At 43.6% G+C, this 22,689-nt stretch overlaps 1 protein-coding gene across 7 annotated transcripts in view; it reads left to right on the top strand.

The window, feature by feature from the left end:
• The window catches only part of IQGAP2 (IQ motif containing GTPase activating protein 2), a 304,162-nt gene that overhangs the window by 125,701 nt on the left and 155,772 nt on the right, over positions 1 to 22,689 (top strand). The window contains exon 1 of one of the 7 annotated variants that reach the window (XM_063811151.1): positions 17,957 to 18,029. The exons of 5 other annotated variants lie outside the window; for them this stretch is intronic. The gene's annotated coding sequence lies outside the window, so the exon portion shown is untranslated. Of the gene's footprint in view, positions 1 to 17,956; positions 18,030 to 22,689 lie in introns of those variants that run through there. One more of the 7 variants, XM_063811149.1, reaches the window with a different exon arrangement.

The raw sequence follows: 22,689 nt of genomic DNA, 5'->3' as shown, positions 1-22,689 counted from the left end.
GTGGGCAGATCATGAGGTCAGGAGTTCGAGATCAGCCTGGCCAACATGGTGAAACCCCATCTCTACTAAAAATACAAAAATTAGCCTGGTGTAGTGGCGCACGCCTGTAATCCCAGCTAGTCAAGAGGCTGAGGCGGGAGAATTGCTTGAACCTGGGAGGCGAAGGCTGCAGTGAGCCGAGATCGCGCCACTGCACTTTAGCCTGGGTGACACAGCAAGACTCCCTCTCGGAATAATAATAATAACAATAATAATGGTTATTTTTAAAGTAATATTTAATGTGAAATTCATAAGACTTGAAATTGGGGGAAATTGGAAGGGATTAATTCCTGTCCTTTGACTCATTGTCCTTTAACACAGATTAGTATTTTTGCAATCTTAGAATTATGTATTTATCAAGGGCTTCTTTTTCCTGTGGACAGTGTCAAGGGGTGTTTTGAAGTGACTTGAGCCCAGGAAGTATGTTTGGATAAACACTGATGGACTGATGTAGAACAGTTTATCATCTCTGAGCAACTGGTAATCACTCAAACACATGTAAGAAGCTCAGTGGTTGCTTTTTGCAGCTATCAATCATGATGGTTGTGTAATGCAAATAGGAGTAAAGAAGGTTTGATTAGTCTGTAACAGCAGCTGGCACATTTTTTCTGTAAGGGGCTGGATGGTTTTGTGGGCTGTGTGGACTCTGTCCTTATAGTTTGAAAGCAGCCATAGACCATAAACAAATGTGTGCAGCAGAGTTTGAATAAAACTTTATAGAAAATGAAGTTTGATTTTCATGTAAACTAATGTGTTATGCTATTCTTTTTTAAAAACTTTCCAGCCATTAAAAAATCTAAAAAATATCCTTGACCCACAGGCTGTATGTGCCAATCCCTGGTACATAACATAGAATAGGATGAGTTTCGGGAAGAAATAGTACAAAATACAGGCTGCTATATGTTTGCAATAGTGTGAAAAGAAAGTTTACCCAGCGTTTTCTTGGCAACTGAGACTTCTTGTACCATTCATTTTCAAAAGTCATTTCAAAACCAGGAATTTTTTCCTAATTTCTCCAAACTGATTATATCAGCTTTCTAAAATATTTGGTGTGTAATCAAAGTACAGTTTTGTTGCTGGATTTCAAAGGCTGCAGTTTAGTACTAGGTTTTTCCTGTTTCAAAACAAATTGTGTTATGTACATAAATATGTACGTGCACATGCACACACAGGAGGGCTCTTTACCTTAACAATTTGAAGTTCTTCTAATTTCCTTTTTGTTCACTACTAAGTGATTCTTTATTCTCCATGTGTCAGTTTATTTCCAGATGTACATCTTAGTTTTCTTCTGGTAAAGTCCTGTTTCTTCCTATCCTTGCTGATAGAGGAAACCACATAAAGCATTTCTTAAAATGAAGAAAACAATGTCACTTCAGCTGTGAATCCTGTAAACTTTAAGAATCCATTCAGAATGCACTTGAATGGGAACATTTTGTAGAGAAAGCTGAAAAATGGCAGTCAGATTTTTACAGAACAGCCCAAAGGGGTGTTGTGTGTGCTAATGATTAGAACTTTTGCAGATTCTTGCTTAGTAATTAGGACTGACAGATGGGCTCTGTATTAGTCCATTTTGTGCTGCTATAACAAAACACCCAAGACTAGGTAATTTGTAAGGAACAGAAATTTATTTCTTACAGTTCTGGAGGCTGGGAGTTTCAAATCAAAGTACCAGGAGGTTAGGGCCCAGTCTCTCTGCTTCCAAGATGGTGCCTTAAATGCTGCATCCTCTGGAGGAGAACACCATGTCCTCGGGTGGCAGAGGGGCAGAAGAGAGAGAACCTACTCCTGCAAGCTTGCCTTTTTAATTTTTTAATTTTAATGTTTTTAGAGACAGGGTCTCTGCTCTGTTGCCCATGTTGGAGTGCAATGACACGATCATAGCTCACTGTAACCTCAAACCCCTAGGCTCAAGCGATCCACGTGAGTAGCTAGGACTACAAGTGTGTGCCACCATGCCCAGATAATTTTTATTTATTTATTTATTTATTTATTTATTTTGAGGGACAGGGTTTTGCTATGTTGGCCAGGCTAGCTCAAGCTCTTTTGATAGCAGCATTAATCTACTCATGAGGGTTGTACCGTTATGATGTCAATACCTCCCATTACGCTGCACCTCCCAACACTGCTGCATTGGGGATTAAGTTTCCAACATGCAAATTTGGAGGACATATTCAGACTATAGAAGGCTCTGTTCCTCGGAACACTGTCTTTTTAAAAAGAAGTGCATTTAATTATTCAAGGAATACATGATTATATTTTTGTCTTTTAAAATAATATGGATAAATTGAATTTCTCATTTGACCCTGTCTCCTCCACTCAATACTTCTTCCCTTCCCAGAGATAATGTCTTAGACTATCCAGGCTGCTATAACAAAATGTCATAAACTGGGTGGCTTAGAAACAACAGAAATTTATTTCTCACAATTCAGGAGACTGGGAAGTCCAAGATCAAGACATTGGTAGATTCGGTATCTGGTGAGGGTCTACTTCCTCATAGATGGCTGTCTGCTCACGTAATCTCACCTGGTGGACAGAGCCAGGGATCTCTCTAGTGCCATTCATGAGGGTTCCACCCTCATGGCCTAATGGCCTCCCACAGGCCATATCTCCTAATACTGTCATATTCTGGGTTAAGATTTTAGCATAGGAATTTGAGGGGGACATAAGCATTCAGTTCATTGCGGGCAACCATTGCTATCAATGTTTTGTAATCATTTTCTGTGTGTTTATGTAAATAAATGTTCATGAAGTATGTTTCCTAATAGAAACCATATGAGACCAGGCATGGTGGCGCATGTCTATAGTCCCAGATACTCAAGAGGCTAAATTGCGAGCATTGCTTGAGGCTAGGAGTTTGAGTCCAGTCTGGGTAACATAGCAAGACCTTATCATTATAAAATGAAAAAGAAAAAAAACCCATATGGATTTTATGTCCTACAGATTATAATGAAAATTGCTTTTTTTTCCTACTTGATCCATGTTGGAGAACACAGGTCAGCATTTTTCTTTTGCCATGCTTTCCTGAGGATTGGGTGGGTGGGGGGTAAAAGGTGATAGAAAACCCTTTGCATATGATATGGTGGTAAGACAGCCTCCTATCCTCTAGGCCTGGTCAAGGTTTAAAGCTGACTATCATGGGGTGCTCATGAGGGTTCTTCAAAGGCTCTGTCATCTGTGTCAGTTTCTGGGAGTCCAGGGGTCCACCACCAGTCCTGCCACTGTGATCATGTTGCCCTTTCAGACAGCCCTAGAGGACTGGACCTGAAACAAGCCCTGGACTGGCTCGTTCTTGTCGGAGGACCACTCCATGCCCTTGGAAACATCAGGCACTCTTTGCCCCCACACCCACAGCCTCTGAGAGGATGGCCCAGACCCACTGCAGCAGCAATTTCCCTTCACTCCCATGCCACCAGGGCAGCTAGCCACACTGCCTCTCATGTTCCAGGTCCCCAGAGAAGGGGTGCCAGCACCTCTCTGTGTCTCTTTAATGGTGGAGCACTCAAATCAAGCCCCCAACTGGCCTCACTGAAATCCTGCTTGTGAAGTAAGAAGCTGATATTCCTACTCTTTCCCCAATGGGAAGAGGGTGCTGAATGGGGATCTCGGTGCAGCTCCTTCCAAAGAAATCCTCCCTCACATCTTGCTCTTGACCCTCCCTGTGGGAGAGGAGCTTAAGCCTAGTTCTTAGTTATCTTCTTTTTGAAGGGCAGATGGGTGTTTTTTTTTTAACTCACTTTGGTATCTGATATTGCTAGCATCTTGTGTTAGAGCCAAAACTTGCAGTGTAGCATCCTCATCATGTGTATACTAGAAACTTACTTGTGGAATTGTTGGATGATAGAGGGATGGTGCAGTAGAATGTTAAATTACTCACCGACGGGGTCTCAGGTACATGCCACACGCTTGCCAACACTTTACAAAATTGATCTTTAAATGTTTTTACCAGGCTTTTGAAGGAAAAAGACACATATATCTCACCATTTTACTTTTCTTTACTAGGCAGTTCTTTATATATTGATTGAGCATTTTAATTTTTCTTTCCATGAATTTCCTATTAAAGTCCTTTGCCCTATTATTTATTTATTTATTTTTATTTTTTTCTTGAGATGGAGTCTCACTCTGTCGCCCAGGCTTGAGTGCAGTGGCACGATCTTGGCTCACTGCAAGCTCTGCCTCCTGGGTTCATGCCATTCTCCTGCCTCAGCCTCCCGAGTAGCTGGGACTACAGGCGCCCACCACCACACCTGGCTAATTTTTTGTATTTTTTAGTAGAGACGGGGTTTCACCGTGTTAGCCAGGATGGTCTCAATCTCCTGACCTCATGATCCGCTTGCTTCAGCCTCCCAAAGTGCTGGGATTACAGGCATGAGCCACCGTGCCTGGCTTGCCCTATTATTTTAAAAATTGTCTCTCTTTATTGATTTGTAGTTCTTTATATATTCTGAATATGAACCCTTTGTTACATAGCAAATATTTTCTCCCAGCTTGGCCTTATCTTTTAACTTTAGGAAATTGGACTACATCAAAGGCACGATGAATAATGACTTTGTGTTGTGTCTGGCTTAAAAAGGCCATCCTTCTCCAGGGTTATAAACACCTTCTCCTATATATTCTTCTCATGCTGTAATAGTTGACATTTTACAGTGTTTTGAGGGTTAATCCATCGGGGATATTTTCATGAATAGTAGAACTCTAACTTAATTTTTTCCCACATGGAGAGCTAGTTATTTCAACACTGTTTGTGGAAAGCCAGTAGCATGGTGTGTGGCCACTAGAATAAGGGTAGTCAAAGGGCTAAAGTGGCTGGAGTGGGGAGAATGACAGATAATTGCTAAACATCCTACTGATCAAGGTTAGATGACTTCTCAGTCTAGAAGATACATACCCTTCTGAGAAAGCCCCTTGTAGGAGTGAACACCCAACATCCTTTGACCAGTTTTACTATCAGAACATTTACATACAGGCAGAACTAAAATCTGTGATTATCTGGATGAGAAAACAGTTGTAGGCAACTTACTCATTTTTCTGAACAAGAAAAGGTTCTACATAATTATGTTCTGTATGAATCTTTTATCAGCTTTAATAGTTAAGTCTCTTCAAAGAACATGAGATATTCTTTTTTAAAGTGAGCCTATGATTTATTTATCCTCATTAATACTTGTTTTCCCCAACCCTTCCAAACTGTTTGGGAATGTTGTGTTTCAGGGATCAGTGAAGGTCATGAAGATGCCTTTAAGGCCTGATTAACCTGATTTGAAAAACTTTAAAACTGACCTTCTCTACATCTCCCCATTATTGTCCTACGTTTCACAGTCAGATCAAGGCTTATTATCCTTTCCACTGGGGAAGTAGCCCAAATCATAGAGTGAGTGAAAAACATTTACTAAGAAGTGTGAGTCTTTTAATCCCTCTTGTGTTTCTTTTAAGAAATTAAAACCAATAATGACTATCAGTTGAATTCGGTTGTTCCACCTTGATTTTATCAAAATCCTTGGACATACATTAAAGTATTTGTCCCTTGGGCAGGTGCCAAGGCTATGAAGTTGGAGCGTGGCATGTTCTAGAAGCAGAAAGAAGGCTGGTGAGGTAGGGACACAGCAGGTAGGGCGTAGAGTGAGGCCAAGCCCAGGTCGGGGCTGGACTTCAGGGCCTAGGTCCAGGTGAAAGCACTGGGCGTGATGCTGAGGGCAGTAGATGCTGTGGGAGGATTTTAAGCAGGGTGACAAGATCAGGCTTGTACTAGATGAGAACGTTGGCTGTGTAAAGATAGATTGACAGTAAGCAAGAGTGAATCCAGAAAAAAATAATCTAGAAACCTGTTGCAGTGATACAGGTGAGGGATACTTTGCCTTTATTGGATTTGAAAGTATAAAAAAAAAAGAACATCTGTTGTTTAGAGTAAAAGCCCTGTAAGGTATGGTATAAAATGAAACATTTTCAAAAACGCCCATGTCACAAAAAAAATTTTTTTAAATCAGCTCTGTGCAGGACCAGCTACCTAATTTGCAGGGCCCTCACTGCCAAATGAAACCATGGGACCCCTTGTGCAAAAATAAAATAATTTCAAGATGGCAACAGCAGAGCATTCAACGAACATGGGACCCTGTGTGATTGCTATGCAGCACGCTCTGGGTCTGTGTGACAAAATGGCTTGAGTCAGTCCCTGAGAAGCTTCTCCTTGCCTGTTCCATAAAAAGGCTGATGATGACTCCTGTGGTCTAGGCAGAGGGGTAAAGATAAGCTAAGCTTGTGTAGCTACTACTGTTATTTTGTTTGTTTGTTTGTTTAGACTGCTTCTTGCAGAGCAGGGCTACCCTATCGGCAGTGCGCCCAGAGTAACCTGTTCTTTAACTCAAAGGCTTTGTTAACCTTAATACAATGTAAATTACAGAGAATGTTGGAAACAAAACTGGCAGCAGGTATTTATGACTGGAGGAGGTGAGTAGGGATGGTGATGGGAATTAAGAGAATTGTTTTTTGTTCTTATTGGCTGTGGTTGATGAAAACATAAACTAGGAGAAGGAAGTAACATTAATATTAAATTTGGTTCCTTAGAGCTATTTATTTCTTACTAGCACGTACCCATTTACCTGGCTTTCCAGGAGCATATTCTTTTTTTTTTTTTTTTTTTTTTTGAGATGGCAGAGTTTTGCTCTTGTCACCCAGGCTGGAGTGAAGTAGCACAATCTCGGCTCACTGCAACCTCCACCTCCTGGGTTTAAGCGATTCTCCTGCCTCAGCCTCCCAAGTAGCTGGGATTACAGGTGCCAGCCACCACGTCTGGCTAATTTTTTTGTATTTTTAGTAGAGACAGGGTTTCATCATGTTGGCCAGGCTGATCTCAAACTACAGACCTCAGGTGATCCACCCACCTCAGCCTCCCAAAGTGCGGGGATCACAGGCGTGAGCTACCATGCCTGGCTTCCAGGAGCATATTCTTAAACAGTTTGGAGGGAAAATGGTTTGGGCAAAAGACTTCCTGTTAAATTGTGTGCTGCTTTCTTTTTCTTTTTTAAAGAACTGGTAATACAGCCGGGCACGGTGGCTCACGCCTGTAATCCCAGCACTTTGGGAGGCCAAGGTGGGTGGATCACCTGAGGTCAGGAGTTCAAGACCAGCCCGACTAACATGGCAAAACCCCATCTCTACTAAAAATACAAAATTAGCCAGGTGTGGTGGTGCACGCCTGTAATCCCAGCTACTCTGGAGGCTGAGGCAGGGAGAATCATCTGAACCCAGAAGGTGAAGGTTGTAGTGAGCCAAGATCGTGCCATTGCACTCCAGCTTGGGCAACAAGAGTGAAACTCTGTCTCCAAAAAAAAAAAAAAAAAAATTTGGTAAGACATGGCTTTTGGCTTTTTATCTCCTTCTCCACTTATTTTTTACCTGTGGAAAATGATTCAGAAAACGGACAGAGCTTTGAATAAGAGGTGTAAATTGTGAAGTTCCTTAACTCTGAAAATTGAAGACATAAATGTATAGAATTTTCCCTTCTAGTATCACTGAGGGAAGAATAGTGGCTGTGGGAATTTGGTAGTTTGGGATATTCTGAAATTGTTTGCTGTCATTTTCATTTGTAATAAGTTTACTTGGCAAGTTCTGTACCAAAGCTATCTTGAGGGCAAAGTTTGTGAACACCTTTTAAAACACAGTTTACGTTTCTAGAAAAAAGATCTTATGCTTACTAAACAAAATTCCTTTCAGCAGTTTTCAATGACTCAGAGCCCTGATATTTGCATAGTGATTCGGCCAATGGAAGTTGACTCTGAGATAATTTTGGTTAAGATAAGTCTCCTGGTTTATGCTTTTAAAAGGTTAGGTTAATAAAGGCCTGTCTGGAATAGTATAATGTGCAGTGGTTTCCAGCCACTTTTGATTATCTCAAATGCCACCTATAGAGCTGGGTAGTAATAGTGATATTAAGGTATTATTTCAGAGGGACCCACAAGGCCAACTTTGGACTCTTGACATTAAACACTGCAAAATTCCAAAGTGCAGACAGCTTGGCAAGTTTGAGTTCTGATGCATTCTGTTCACAACTTTTTTTTTTTTTTTTCAATAGTGCTTTTGTCTTTCTGCTAAAGGTCAGACTGTAGTTGTCGAGTACTGGTATTGTTCCTGAATTACTAGGGAAGAGGGTGGAAGTATTGACTTAGTTTTTCTATTATAATATCCTATCACAATGCTGGATTTTAATGATTTAAAAATGTAAATAAAAGTGTTTGCATTTTTAGACTACTTGTGAGCAGCTGCGAATTCTAAAATCACTATGGGTGTTTGCAGCTCTTTTCTGGGCTCATTTTGCCCATCTTTGATCTTCTATCTACATGCAGGTCTGTGTGATGGGCTAGAACCAGCATGTATTTTGTTTAGAGTCAGACTTTGTTGGAATCCTGGTGTCACAATTTGGACCCTTGGGGCAGCACCCAGATTAAGTAACCTCTGTAATATGGGGGTACCACCACTGCTTCGCAGAGCTGTTAGATAAAGTAATGCATATTGCCTGCTACAAAGTAGATGTTGTATTTGAGTGTAGAGGAGGGGTGTATTTGCCCATTCTCATGATGCTAATAAAGATATACCTGAGACTGGGTAATTTATAAAGCAAAAGAGGTTTTTAACAGACTCACAGTTCCACATGAGTCTGGGAAGGCCTCACAATCACGGCAGAGGATGAAGGAAGAGCAAAAGTATTTCTTACATGGCAGCGGGCAAGAGAGAACTTGTTCAGGGGAACTCCTCTTTATCAATCCATCAGATCTCGTGAGACTTATTTGCTGTCACGAGAACAGCACAAGAAAGACCCGCCTCCATGATCCAATTACCTTCCACTGGGTCGCTCCCACAACACGTGGGAATTGTGGAAGCGACAATTCAAGATGAGATTTGGGTGGGGACACAGCCAATCCATATCAAGGGGTAAGGTTTAAGTGTAGAGCCATTGAGTCCAGGCTGCTGCCACGTACTCTTCCAGGGCAATGGAGGTAGTCTGAGTCTGCTCCATGGAGAGTGGCCATGAGGGACCCAGAGCTGACCTCTGCCTGCCTCAAGCCGGATTACAATTCTGTTGGGACTGTTTTTCAACTGCACCCAGCTGATCTAGGGAGAGTTTGTAATTGATGTGTGTTTAGCTCTGTGTCAGCATCACTGGTTTCTTAAGGAATCTCACTCAATTCATTGGGGCTAACAACATGAAATGGGTTTAACTTTCTCTAGGCACTGCTTACCACTGTGCCCTGTTAAATCCCCCCTTCCAGTCTCTGAATGGTGGATTGGGCATCTTCTATCATTCCTTCATCTTTCCAAATCTCCTAATGTTATATCCAGTTCATCTTCTGTGCCTCTCCTACTCTCTCTTCTGAGCTCTAGGTCCTCTGGGATGCTGGGGTGGAGAGGAGAGGATGGAAATGGGGAGCAAGGGACTAGTAATTATTTAACTCGCCAAGCGGAGTTGGTGGTGAGAAAGTGCCTCTCGTAGCCTGCTGCTTTTGTGCGGTTTGTTCTGATGGTGGGGTGTCTGCTCAGGTGATGTGTGACTCTCTTGGGGCTGTGTTTGGCTTTACCTCAGCCTCGTTTGTGAGCAGCCTGTGCAGAGGACAGCAATGTCCCCCTTTGGTATTGCTGGGTGTTCATGCCCCATCAGGCTTCAACTCCTCCTTCTAGTGAGTGTCCTGGTGCTTGGCCCATCAGCTGCCTGGCAGCCCAAGGGCTCCTGCCCCTCTGACCTCAACACTCCTTCAAAAGGAACTGTGTGAGTTACTGCAGTCCTGTCTCTCTGTCCAGGGGTTGTAGGGAACTGAACTGGAGCGGGAATATTGCAGTCTTCTTTCCTGGAACATTCCCTTGAGGCTCTGCTTGCATGTGGCTCCCGCAGTGGGCCTGTCACTCCCAAATCTCTGACTCAAAAATGGGTACCAGTGTCATGCTCATGGGTGTGCCCCTACTCCAGGGACTGGATGCCAAGTTCCCCCTACTCCATGGCATGCTCCGTTCTGCTGCAGTGCCAGCCTGGAAGGGAGCGGGAAACTGTGAAGTCTTCAGCTCAGCCAGCAGTCAGACTAGGAGCAAGATGCTCATCTCTCCTTCTTGCAGGTACCCTAGTCTCTCCTAGTGATTCTCTTGGAAGTCCCCCAACCCCTACCTGGTTGGGGAAGCAGACAGTAACCTGCACTAGAAACTTGCCCTCCCCATAAAGCCAACATCAACCTTTCTCCCTGTCCTTGCATGGGAAGAGGGGCTGTGGTCAGGTAGTAAGACTGGTCCTCTGACCTCCTGGGGAAGCCATAGGGGGCAGTGTCTGACCCTACTTGTTTATGGCTTTCTAAGTAGGGTACTTAGCCCTGTTGTGCTCAGCTTTGGCCTTGGCTGTATTCTAAAAATAAGGGAAACAGCCCATTTAACAATATCCTTTTTAAGGATATTAGTAATATTCTCTTTCTGTAGTGTCCAGGATGTTCTTCCTGTGCATCCTTTCCTGCAGTAGCAGAGTGAGGGCAGGACCACACTAATACTTACTGGCATTTGTGTCGGATTTGATCAGTAGGCTTAAAATGTATTTCACCTTGGAAAGGTATGGTAGGGGTCTCCATGGACATCATTTTAATTAGCTGCAGGAATTGGAGGTTCAAAGCGCCCCAAGTTTTCTTCAGTTTCCCCCTCCTGACTCTATGCCAGTGACTTAGAAATATAAAGGTGTGTTCTCTTAGATGGATTGTTTGACTTGCTGCTTCCTCTTCATATTCACCTAAGAAATGGACAGTCAAAATAAATGGAAAATCTTACTTTAAATAGCAGAGTTGATGATTAGGTTCAGGTAATCTATTTCATTGTTCATTTATTAAGTAGATACAAGAAAGAAAAAGGAAACCACTGGGAGGGTATGAGTGAAATGGCTAGCTCTTTTTGGGAAAAGTTAATCTGGTGGCAGAGTATGGAAACTAGATCATCCAGGGGAAGAGGAGTTGGAGGTATGGAGCACTAGATTATAGGTCAGTGTTCAGACCAGAGGTCAAAGGGCCTGACCACAGTAAGTGGCAGTGGTAGTGGGAAGGAGGGGATGAAATGAGAGAGAGGCACAGAGTTGCTGGAAGCCAACAACGGACTGGAATGAGAACAGGGAATGACTTTGCAGCGTCAATCTGGGATCCATGAAAGGAGAGGGTACCATGAACAGAAGTAAGGGAGTTAGAAGAAAAGACCAATTTGAGGGTGCGGAACATCAGGGCTACCCTTAGCCTATAGTGCCTTTTCAAGGAGGAAAAGATGTTCCCTCCTCCAGGCACAGGACCTGGCCTGTAGCACACAGGTTCTGGTGCACAGTGTGCCACCTACACAACCATACATGATGGCCCCGGGGAAGATTCCTTTAGAGCAGCAAGGTTCCCATGGAGTAAGAAGGCCTCAACACTTCATCAAGGGCATAGCCAGACTCTAATGTCGAATGAGTGATAGTGCTTATTCTTGTATTGATTGCAGAAAAAGCCATCATGTAAGAAAAGCACTCCTTTTGACAGACACCTACCTAATCTACACATATCACAGCTTTTTTTTTTATCGTGATGAAATATATATAATGTAAAATTTACCATTCTAACCATTTTTAAATGGACAATCTAGTGGCATTAAGTACATTTACAACATTGTGCAACATCATCATTCTCCATTTCCAGAAATTTTTATCTTGCAAAGCTGAAACTCTGTTCCCATTAAAAATAATTCCCTATTCCCCCTCCTCCTAGCCCCCTGGTAACCTCTATTCTACTTTCTGCCTCTGTGATCTGCCTACTTTAGATACCTCATATAAGTGGAATCATAGAATATGTGTCCTTTGGTGCCCATCTGACTTTTTTACTTAATGTCATGTCTTCAAGTTTCATCGTGTGGCATTTATCAGAATTTTATTCCTTTTCGTGGCCAAATAACTTTGTATTGTATGGATATATACCACATTTTGTTTATCTGTTCATCTGTTGCTGGGCACGTGAGTTGTTTCCATGTTTTGGTGATCATGACTGATGCTGCAGTTAACATGGGGTGCAGGTATATATTTGAGTCTTGCTTCTAATTCTTTGGGGATATTATAATACCTATACTGGATCACAAAGTAATTCTACGTTTCACTTTTTGACGAGCCACCAAACTGTTTTCCACAGTGGCTGCCCCATCTTACATTCCCACTAACAGTTCACAAGTGTTTCAACTTCTCATCATCCTCACCATCATTTGTTATTTTCTGTTTCTTTAAAACCAGTAGCCATCTTAATAAAGTAATATTGCATTACGGTTTTGATGTGCATTTCCCTGGTGTCCCAGTTCTACTTTTATATACCTGCTTGTCATTAAGAAAGCTCTACTTTTCAAGAATGCTGGAAAGAGCAGCTTTCCCCCCCTATAAACTCATAGCCAACCTTCACTTATATGAGAACATACAGAGCATAGTTTCACCTCCTTTGAAATACTGTAATAAGAGTTTTAGATGTATTTGATTCAACGTGCAGAATGTTTATTTTTTGTGTGTGTGTATGTGTGTATGTGTTTAAGACAGTGACTTGTTCTGTCACCCAGACTAGCATGAAGTGGTGCAATCACAGCTCACTGAAACCTCACCCTCTTGGGCTGCAGCAATGCTCCCACCTCAGCCCTCTGAGTAGGTGGGACTATGGGCATGCAACACCATGCCATACTAATTAAAAAAAAATTTTTATAGAGATGGTGTCACACTGCTGGGCACAAGCAGTCCTCCTGCCTTGGCCTCCCAAAGTGTTGGGATTACAGGCATGGGCCACTGTGCCCGGCCACTATTTTTCAGTTAGTTGTGAGCATTTAAAAAAACAGAAGAACTCATAAAAAATCTGAATCTTCCACTTTTCAAGAAATCCCAAAGTTCAGGCCCTTGTGGTCCACATTTCCACAAGTAGCTGTGAGCTAGAGCCAAGTTGCTTACAGCCCCCACCCAGCCAGCTTCGTTCCTTACCGGTACCGGCCTCACCCCTGCAGGTATCTGTTTCCAAGCCCGCCCTGTTAGAGTGGATTTCTGAGGCTAAAGTTAGTTTGGATTTATTCCAACTTATATAAATAATTGAGGTGATTAGATATGACTAATACTTCTGTTCTACCTAGCTACTTAATACCTCCTCTGACACTTTCTTTCCTGATAAAATCTGAAATCTCTTCATTTATCCTTGCATCCCTTGAGCCCCTTGAGGGACAGGTCTTATCAACAGATTGGTTTCTACTGGTTAAAAGTTGCATTAAATTTGTCTCCTCATACCTGGAACAATTGGATATCATGTTTTGCACCTGCCCATCAGGTAGATACACCCTTTTAGCTCTGCCACATTCTAACATAGAGTGGCTCTTCTGTCATTGCCACCTAATTGTAGGCCTCTGCTTGCTAGTTGTATCCACTGTTTACGTTACAGAGAAATCTTTTCACATATGTAAGGACTTTATATCTGTGTGTGTGCCCATTCATTTAATAGTCTTTGTATATGCTAGAATTAAGGCACAAGAAATACAAATGTTTCATGTCTGTGGTCAGGAAATACAGTTAGCAATGGCTGTAGCTGTTTAGATTGTGAAGATGATAATTGGCCGCTTCAGATCCTGTGTCTTACAGATAATCAGTACTGGAAGGTGTAGGGTGAAGCTGCGTCACAGCCATGAAATGGAGGCATTGTGAAACCCAAGCCGGCCCAGAACACCCTCGCAGCATGATTTGTTATTGCACGGAGCTGGCTGTACTGCTGCTCAAGCCATATTTCCTGAAACTCAAGAACGCCGGAGTGGAATAGAGTTCTCTTATAACCAGCTCCTGTTCCCTCAAACCTTCGCGTGACACCCCTTGTGGTTTTCAGCCCGTCTCTCTGTGTGGTCGCTAATGACTTCATTAAAGGTGAAGCATTTCAGTGATCAAGAGCCAGTGCTTGATGATGGTTGGAGGGATGTAAATGTGCAAGCGGGCCTCAGAGCCTAGGCGGACCAGCCTCCTTGCCTTCACTCTCAGGCATCACGGCCCTCCAGCATGTTTCTCTGAGGAGCTGTTGATCATTTGCCCAGGCGATGGAGCTGGGAACCTCGTTGTCACCAAGTCAGTACCAATGATTTGTGCTTCCTGTCAGGGAAACCTGTGGTGCATGTGTTTGTCTTCTGCTTCTCAGCCAGTTTCTTTTTTGCATCCATCAATCTCTTCGTATCTGTCTTCTTTTTCCTGACTGGCCATAGTAGTCAGTTGTGAGTTTGGACTTGTATTTTCTTATTTTGTAACAGTTTGTTTTCTGGCTTCATCTTGCCCCTCCCTCCTAAAAGCTCCACTTGTCTTTTATTTCTCAAGGTAGATGGGACGAGGTTTTTTTGTTTTTTGTTTTTGTTTTTGTTTTGTCAGGTTGACTTACATTTCCCCCCATTAGGGTGTGCCACAGAAAGAAGTTTTCTCTATTTCTGATGTCTATGTCAATACAGAACAATAATGAAATTGTTGGGCAGGTGAAATGGTACTTAACTATCTGTCTGGAAACTCCTAAGCGCCTGCAAGTCTTTCTGAGTGAGAATTTACTGTGGATAGCAGTTAAGATGCCCCATTCCTGAACATGCTGTAGGAATGGGTCCTGGTAGGCATCACTTTCTAGCCAGTCCAAAGCCACGCTTTCCTGGCAGCCCGTTCCTCTCATCATCTTCCTGTTCCCATGGCCATGGCACCCCAAATGTCTGCTGCTCTGACCAAAAAGCTGGCAGACAGTAAATAAACTGACTTCTAAGATAAGAACCTTCATTTGAAACAATTTTTAACATGCCTTCTTTGTCAAGGAGTAAAGACCCTGAATCCCCCAGGGGTTCCTACAGCCCACGATGGTTCACAAGAGAGTCTACAATCCTCAGAGCCAAGAAGCACTGAGACTCAAGGACAGGGCCACTTGACAGAGATAGCAGTTCCCAGCCGACTTGGGGCCTAGGAGGATATTCTGGGTGGCAGGGCTCTAATTGATTATTAACCTACATATAAAATCAAGGACATATAGCCAAGCACAGCAGCAAATGCTGCCACCTTGTGAGCTGCCTGTGGTTGTGCTGGGTGGAGATGGATCTAGCTAAGGCACACCAGGATGCAGCTTAGAGAGAACTTGGTCAGATTTTTACTGCTTCTGGTATAATTGGAACACTTTACTTCTTAAGCCTACTGTGTAATGTTATGTGTACAGAGTGAGTGGTTGCTTAATTAAGTGCTTTAATTTTTTTTGGTCATATATACACGTGGTACAAAATGTAAAAGGCCCAAAGGAGGGGACAGTGAAAATTATATCTTTCTCCCACCCAGTTCCCCTTCCCAAAGGTAAACATTATTGCCAGTTTCTTTTGTAGCCTAGTGGGAATAATTTCTGAATAGTTATCTATACTTTATAGATAACTCTATAGCGATAGAACTATATGTAGTTCTATACAGTATGTATGTAGTTATATACAGTACATATATATGTCTATAGTATATATGTAGTTATATACAGTATATATGTATATATGTACTGTATGTAAATATATACATATGTAGTTGTATACAGTACATATATACGTATCTATAGTTTTCTTCTATATAGTTATCTCTACATATACATACATATATACACATAACTATGTATATAAAACTATACAATTGTTACACTGTTGTGTAACATGGATGTGTATACAATAGCGATATGATTAAATATTTCTTATTAATGATGATTTCCTGCAGCCTTTCAATCTTGTTAAACACAAGGAAAATTAGAAATGGACCAAACAGAAGTGGCATCATAAAAGGCAGCTACTGTTTGGGAGCAAGGGACATGCCGTGGAGAGGAAATGTGTGGTGGTCTGAAATTGCACCAGTTTACACTACAATTTTAAAACCATGCCTAGCCTTGCCGAAGGACCTCGGGGGCAAAGGTTAAGCCGACACACCCTTTAGGTCATGGTACACAGTATCTCTGGGCACATGGTGGACTCTGGTTTGTGCTGGACCCCTAAAAGTTATTTCCTTTTATCCCCGGTTCCCTCCCTCCCATAGGCAACATTCTGATATGTATACAATGTATCATTTAGATTTGTGCGCATTCTTGCAATGTATCTTGTTTTGTGTGTAAGTATTTTTAATTTATGCAAATGGTATGGCTATCTCATTCTGTTCCTTAGTTTTTTTTACTAGGCTTTGAAAGTTCCATCCATTTTACTAGGTGTGAATCCACTTCATTGCTATCTGTCTTTGTAGGGCCAAACTGAGATTTGGAAAATACTTGAAGCAATCTTTGTGACTTTTTACCCAGATTTTTTCACATGTTGACACACATGACAAAAAGTGCATGTACTTTTGTGTTACTGTTTTACTCACTTTACTATATCAACTTTCCTCCATTTTGCTGCTTTGTCATAAATATTAATGGCTGTATAGTATTTCGTTTATATAATGAGTTATTACTTCACACTCTCTCCTGTCATCAGACATCTAAGTTTTTTATTTTTGAATATCATTGTGGTTACATGCGTATCATTGGTCTTTGTTGATTTTCTTTTTCTTAAGCCAGAACAGATGCCCAATAGGGAATTATTGAGCCAGAGAAAAATTCTCCTACAGCATGTGATGGAAGTGGCCACACTCTACCTCTTGCTTTATTTCCAGAAATGAACACAGGTGTCTATATCCATTTAATACACCCCTTTTTGGCCGGGTGTGTTGGCTCACACCTGTAATCCCAGCACTTTGGGAGGCCGAGGTGGGCAGATCACTTGAGGTCGGGAGTTCAAAACCAGCCTAGCCAACGTGGTGAAACCCCATCTCTACTAAAAATACAAAAATTGGTCAGGTGTGGTGGTGTGTGCCTGTAATCCCAGCTATTCCGGAGGCTGAGGCAGGAGAATCCTTGAACCTGGGAGGCAGAGGTTGCAGTGAGCTGAGATCATGCCACAGCACTCCAGCCTGAGCGACAGAGTGGGACTCCATTTCAAAAAAAACAAAACAATACACCCCTTTTTATTTGTAGTGCACTATACTTAGAGCTGTTGCCATAGGAATTGATATATCAGGCGTCATGGTGGTCAGCAGACAAATAGGAAACTCCTGTTATGTCGTCAGAATGAGTTGCAGAGAGTACCATCTGCTACCTGTATTGTACATCTTTCTGTTCCTCTGTCACGCCTGGCACAAGAGCAGCATTGGTTTAATCATCAGCAGCCCTTCTGCTCTCTGTAGTCAGGATTAGCAGTAACTCATTGGTGGGCAACACTGACTTGGTCTTGCCACTTGCACTGTGAACTGTAACTATGGACACACAAGTCAGGAAAGAATGGTGCTTGGGATGCTCCTCCTATCTGTGCCTCAAACGTTTTCACTCGAGGGATATTAAAAAGTGGCCTACTGCTTATAAAGACTGTGTGTCAGTGAAGAGGAAGAGGTGGGAGTGGAGAGTGGGAGGCATTTGCAAGAACATATGTTGGATTCTTTTTTTCTCTTCTTGGTGACAATGATTGACGGCATCTAGTGAGTCCCTGTTTGTCACTTCCTTGGTACAGCTGGTAGTGGAGGTGGGGGAAATCAATAAGGGCTGGACAAAGGACATAGCTAGAGGAAGAAAGCACTGCAAATATGGTATTAAGATGACATTCCTCACAGTTGAATTTTTCACTGTGCTATTACTTCACACTACCTGCTGCGAGCTATTCTCTTTTGATCCTTTAGGCTGTAGAGGAATCAGTCTGTGTAACTCTCCCTCATTCACCACCTCCAAGAAAGGGTTAACTTTGGACATAAGATACCTGTAGTTTAAGGGGAGGAAGAGAAGGAAGGAAATTCATACTGGATACAGCTTTTGCCAGTTATGTTTCTTCTATGTTGAAATATGGGCTGGCTTTATGGTATTCTCTTGGTGTTCTGGAATGTCCATTATTTAACAATTCCATATTGAATACTTGCTTGGGGCTTAGAAGAGGGAAGTCAAGTGTAGGAAGGAGTTGTGGCAATTTAAGTAAGTTTACAATGATCTTATTAAGCTTGTTGCTTTCATTTTCCTGCCTACGTTGGGGCAAAGACGTGTTAAAAGTGCAAGAACAGTGATTATTTTGTGGTTAGAGCATGTGCACAGTGTAGACAAACCCAGGAAGGAGAATCTGCTTCATCAAGTCTTAAGTTGTTATTTAGACCAAAATGTATGCGTAAGCCTCAGATGACTGTTGATGTGCCAGGAAACTTCTGCTGAGTACTTTCGGTTCTTTCTTCTTTACTTTACCTCTGCACCCCAGCTCATGGTTATCCTGTAAAACTGAAGGTGCTTTGCACTGCAAACAGACATGACAGCTCAGTCTGCCCTGTAGCAAGTTCTAGGGAAGGCAGGTTGGCAGAGTCCCATTTTTGAGCTCAGTTCTCCAAGGCCCTTTGGTCAGCTTATTTTCCTGCAGGGTGTCACATCCCACAGTAGTCTCCACCTGGAAGACACTGGATCTCATATGTTCAGATCAGTGTAGCCACGCTGCTCTGTGGAGAACAGTGTGATAAATCCTTGGTAGCATTACGCTTTAAACTGGTGGCCACTTGCCTACCTCCTTTTAATTTCATTTTGTTAACAATTGTTTCTTGAGGACCTGTTGCATGCTGGGTACTTTTTTCCTGGGTGATTTCACATTTAGCATCTGTTTTCATTCTCATGACTTCTCTGTGAGGTAGCAAGTATTGTACCCAGTTTTCTGATAGAGGAAATTGTGGCCCAGAGAGATTGTTGTACCCCAAGGTAATGAAGATGAATACAGTTGCAGAACCAAGTTAGAAGCCAGATTTTTGGAGATCCAAGGTCCAGTGAACACAGCTGTACCCCCACAGACACTTCCGAAAGTGACCACAGCCTCTTCAGCCAGTCCTGAAGAGTATGTTCACCTTCAGCTGTCTTAAAGCACAGGCACACCTGGCTTTGGGAAAGCATAGTTTATCAAGATCTGAATTGGCTCATTTTAGTTTCAGAAAAGGTTTCACCTAAGGCTTCTGCTTAAGAAGAGAGCATTCCTAGGAAGTGAGCTTAAGCCCTGTTCACCCTATTAATCTTAAGTGATTTGTCAGAGCAGAGTGGCAGAGAGGTGTCCTGTAGAGGTGACAACCTGAATTTAAATCACAGCTCAGCCGCTTACTACCTGTGTAATCTTGAGCAAATTACTTAACTCTCTGAGCCTCTTCTTCCTTCTCTATTAAAGGGGAGTGATATCAATCTCATCAGGTTAGTGTGAGAATACATTCATATAAGTGCCAAGTACCTGCTAAGTGCTAGTCCATGTGCTAAGTAAATGTGAGCTGCAATTGTTTGCCATTGGGATTATCAGTAGAGTGGGAGTCTCATTATAGCAGAAACCTGGCTCTCCTGAACATACATAAATATTTACATAGCCCCTACTAAATGCCATTTGAGAGTGTATCTAGTGTAAGGCAATAGGATGTGTTTAGCGGGAGGAGTGGATTTGTTCAGGGGGTGCAACAGATTGGGATGGGAGAAGAAGGCATGTTTGATAGTCAAAATGCTGGCATACTTCCTGCGCAAGGAAGTCTGTATGCCTAAACAAATAGTGCTGAACTAAACAAATACTGCTGAAGGTCAGGTGTGAACAGTGAATTATATTGGCAGTCAGGCAGGGGCATGGTCTGGGATATGGTGGTGAGCAGTAAAAACTACAATAGCTACCATGAAAGGTACCTACTATATGCCAGGCACTGTTCTAGTGCTTTTCTCCTATTAACCCTTGGAAGCAGTTCTATTATTATCCCATTTTGTAGATTAGGAAACAGACTCAGATTAATTCAGTTACCCAAGGGGCACGTAACTGGTAAGTGGCAGAGCTTTGGTTCAGTCTCAGGCATCGAGCTCTGGAGTGTGTGTGTGTGTGTGTGCTTTCAACCATTGTGTTAGATGCCTCTCAAGACAGGTAAGGTCCTTGCTATTGTAGAATTCACAGTCTAACTGAGTGAGCCAGTCAAACTAATAAGTATTATATCTAGTCTGCCAGGTAGTAATAAATGCAGTGAAGAGAAAATTGGGTGAGGAATTTTAGAGGATGATGGGAGTTGATGTTTTAGCTAGTGTATTAGTTTGTTCAGGCTGCCATAAACAAAATACCACAGATTGGGAGGCTTAAACAACAGAAATTTACTTTCTCACAGTTTTGGAGGCTGGAAATCCAAGAGCAAGGTGTCAATGTGTTTGGTTTCTTCTGAGGCCTCTGTCCTCGGCTTTGCAGATGGCCCTTTCACTATGTCCTTCTGTCTTCCCTCTATGAGCGTTCAGCCCTGGGAGCTCTCTGTGCCCTGATCACCTTTTCCTATAAGGACAGTAGCCACACCTAATCACCTCATTTTAACTTAACCATCTCTTTAAAGGCCCTGTCTTCAAATACAGTCTCATTTTGAGGTATTAGGGGTTAGGACTTCAACATATAAATTTGGGGAGGGGAACACAGTTCTGACCATAACACTCTGCCCTCTGCACCCCCAAAATTCATGTCCTCCTCACAGCAAAATACATTCACCTGCATTCAACAACCTAAGCCTTAACCCATTCTAGCATCAATTCTAAGTCCCAAATCTCATCTAAATATCATCTACATCAAAGTGAGAGAGACTCAAGTATATGATTCATCTTGAGGCAAAAATTCTTCTCCAGCTGTGAACCCATGAAACCAGACAAGTTATTTGCTTCCAAAATACAATGATGGGGACAGGCTTAGGATAGACATTTCCATTCCAAAAGGGAAAACTTGGAAGGAAGAAAAAAGGGTCATGGGTCCAAAGCAAGTCCAAAACCTAGCTGGGAAAATTATGTTCAATTTTAAGCCCTGAAAATAATTCTTTTTACATGATGGTCTGTCCTCCAGGCCCATTGGGCTGGCAGAATTTCTTTCTTTCTTTCTTTCTTTCTTTTTTTCAGTATTTATTGATCATTCTTGGGTGTTTCTCGCAGAGGGGGATTTGGCAGGGTCATAGGACAATAGCGGAGGGAAGGTCAGCAGATAAACATGTGAACAAGGGTCTCTGGTTTTCCTAGGCAGACGACCCTGCGGCCTTCCACAGTGTTTGTGTCCCTGGGTACTTGAGATTAGGGAGTGGTGATGACTCTTAAGGAGCATGCTGCCTTCAAGCATCTGTTTAACAAAGCACATCTTGCACCGCCCTTAATCCGTTTAACTCTGAGTGGACACAGCACATGTTTCAGAGAGCAAGGGGTTGGGGGTAAGGTTATAGATTAACAGCATCCCAAGGCAGAAGAATTTTTCTTAGTACAGAACAAAATGGAGTCTCCCATGTCTACTTCTTTCTACACAGACACAGTAACAATCTGATCTCTCTTTCTTTTCCCCACATTTCCCCCTTTTCTATTGGACAAAACCGCCATCGTCATCATGGCCCGTTTTCAATGAGCTGTTGGGTACACCTCCCAGACGGGGTGGCGGCCGGGCAGAGGGGCTCCTCACTTCCCACACGGGGTGGCCGGGCAGCGGCGCCCCCCACCTCCCAGACAGGGTGGTGGCCGGGCGGAGGCGCCCCCCACCTCCCTCCCGGACGGGGCAGCTGGCCAGGCGGGGGCTGCCCCCCACCTCCCGGACGGGGCGGCTGGCCGGGCAGAGAGGCTCCTCACTTCCCAGATGGGGTGGCTGCCGGGTGGAGGGGCTCCTCGCTTCCCAGACGGGGCGGCTGCCGGGCAGAGGGGCTCCTCACTTCTCAGATGGGGCAGCCGGGCGGAGTCACTCCTCACCTCCCAGACAGGGTGGCGGGGCAGAGGCGCTCCCCACATCTCAGACAATGGGTGGCCGGGCAGAGACGCTCCTCACTTCCTAGACGGGATGGTGGCCAGGAAGAGGCGCTCCTCACTTCCCAGACTGGGTGGCCGGGCAGAGACGCTCCTCACTTCCCAGACGGGGTGGCGGCCGGGCAGAGGCTGCAATCTTGGCACTTTGGGAGGCCAAGGCAGGCGGCTGGGAGGTGGAGGTTGTAGCGAGCCGAGATCACGCCACTGCACTCCAGCCTGGGCAGCATTGAGCACTGAGTGAGCGAGACTCCATCTGCAATCCCGGCACCTCGGGAGGCCCAGGCAGGCAGATCACTCGTGGTCAGGAGCTGGAGACCAGCCCAGCCAACACGGCGAAACCCCGTCTCCACCAAAAAATGCAAAAACCAGTCAGGCGTGGCTGCGCGCGCCTGCAATCCCAGGCACTCTGCAGGCTGAGGCAGGAGAATCAGGCAGGGAGGTTGCAGTGAGCCGAGATGGCGACAGTACAGTCCAGCCTCGGCTTGGCATCAGAGGGAGACCTTGCAAAGAGGGAGATGGGAGACAGAGAGGGGGAGGGGGAGGGGAGGGGGAGGGAGAGGACTGGCAGAATTTCTTCAAGGCCCCAGGTGGCAGTCTTGCTTTTGAGGCCTGGGACAATGACAGCCTCACCCTCTCACACTGAGACAGAGACAGCCTCACCCTTTGAAATGGAAGAGAGCCTTCCTCGCCCCCTGGGCCTGAACACTTTCGTTGTGGGGTGAGAGTAGTAGCTTTAGGGACCATTCTTCCTTTTTCTTGAAGGATAATACACGCTCACACCCAGAGCCAGATAGATCTATTGTCCCATCCTGTAGCATCTCAGAAGCCTAGTGCTGTTGTGTCCTGT

Source organism: Pan troglodytes, chromosome 4, assembly GCF_028858775.2.
Source record: "Pan troglodytes isolate AG18354 chromosome 4, NHGRI_mPanTro3-v2.0_pri, whole genome shotgun sequence".
Lineage (NCBI taxonomy): Eukaryota > Metazoa > Chordata > Mammalia > Primates > Hominidae > Pan > Pan troglodytes.
This window is presented reverse-complemented; position numbering and strand designations above follow the sequence as displayed.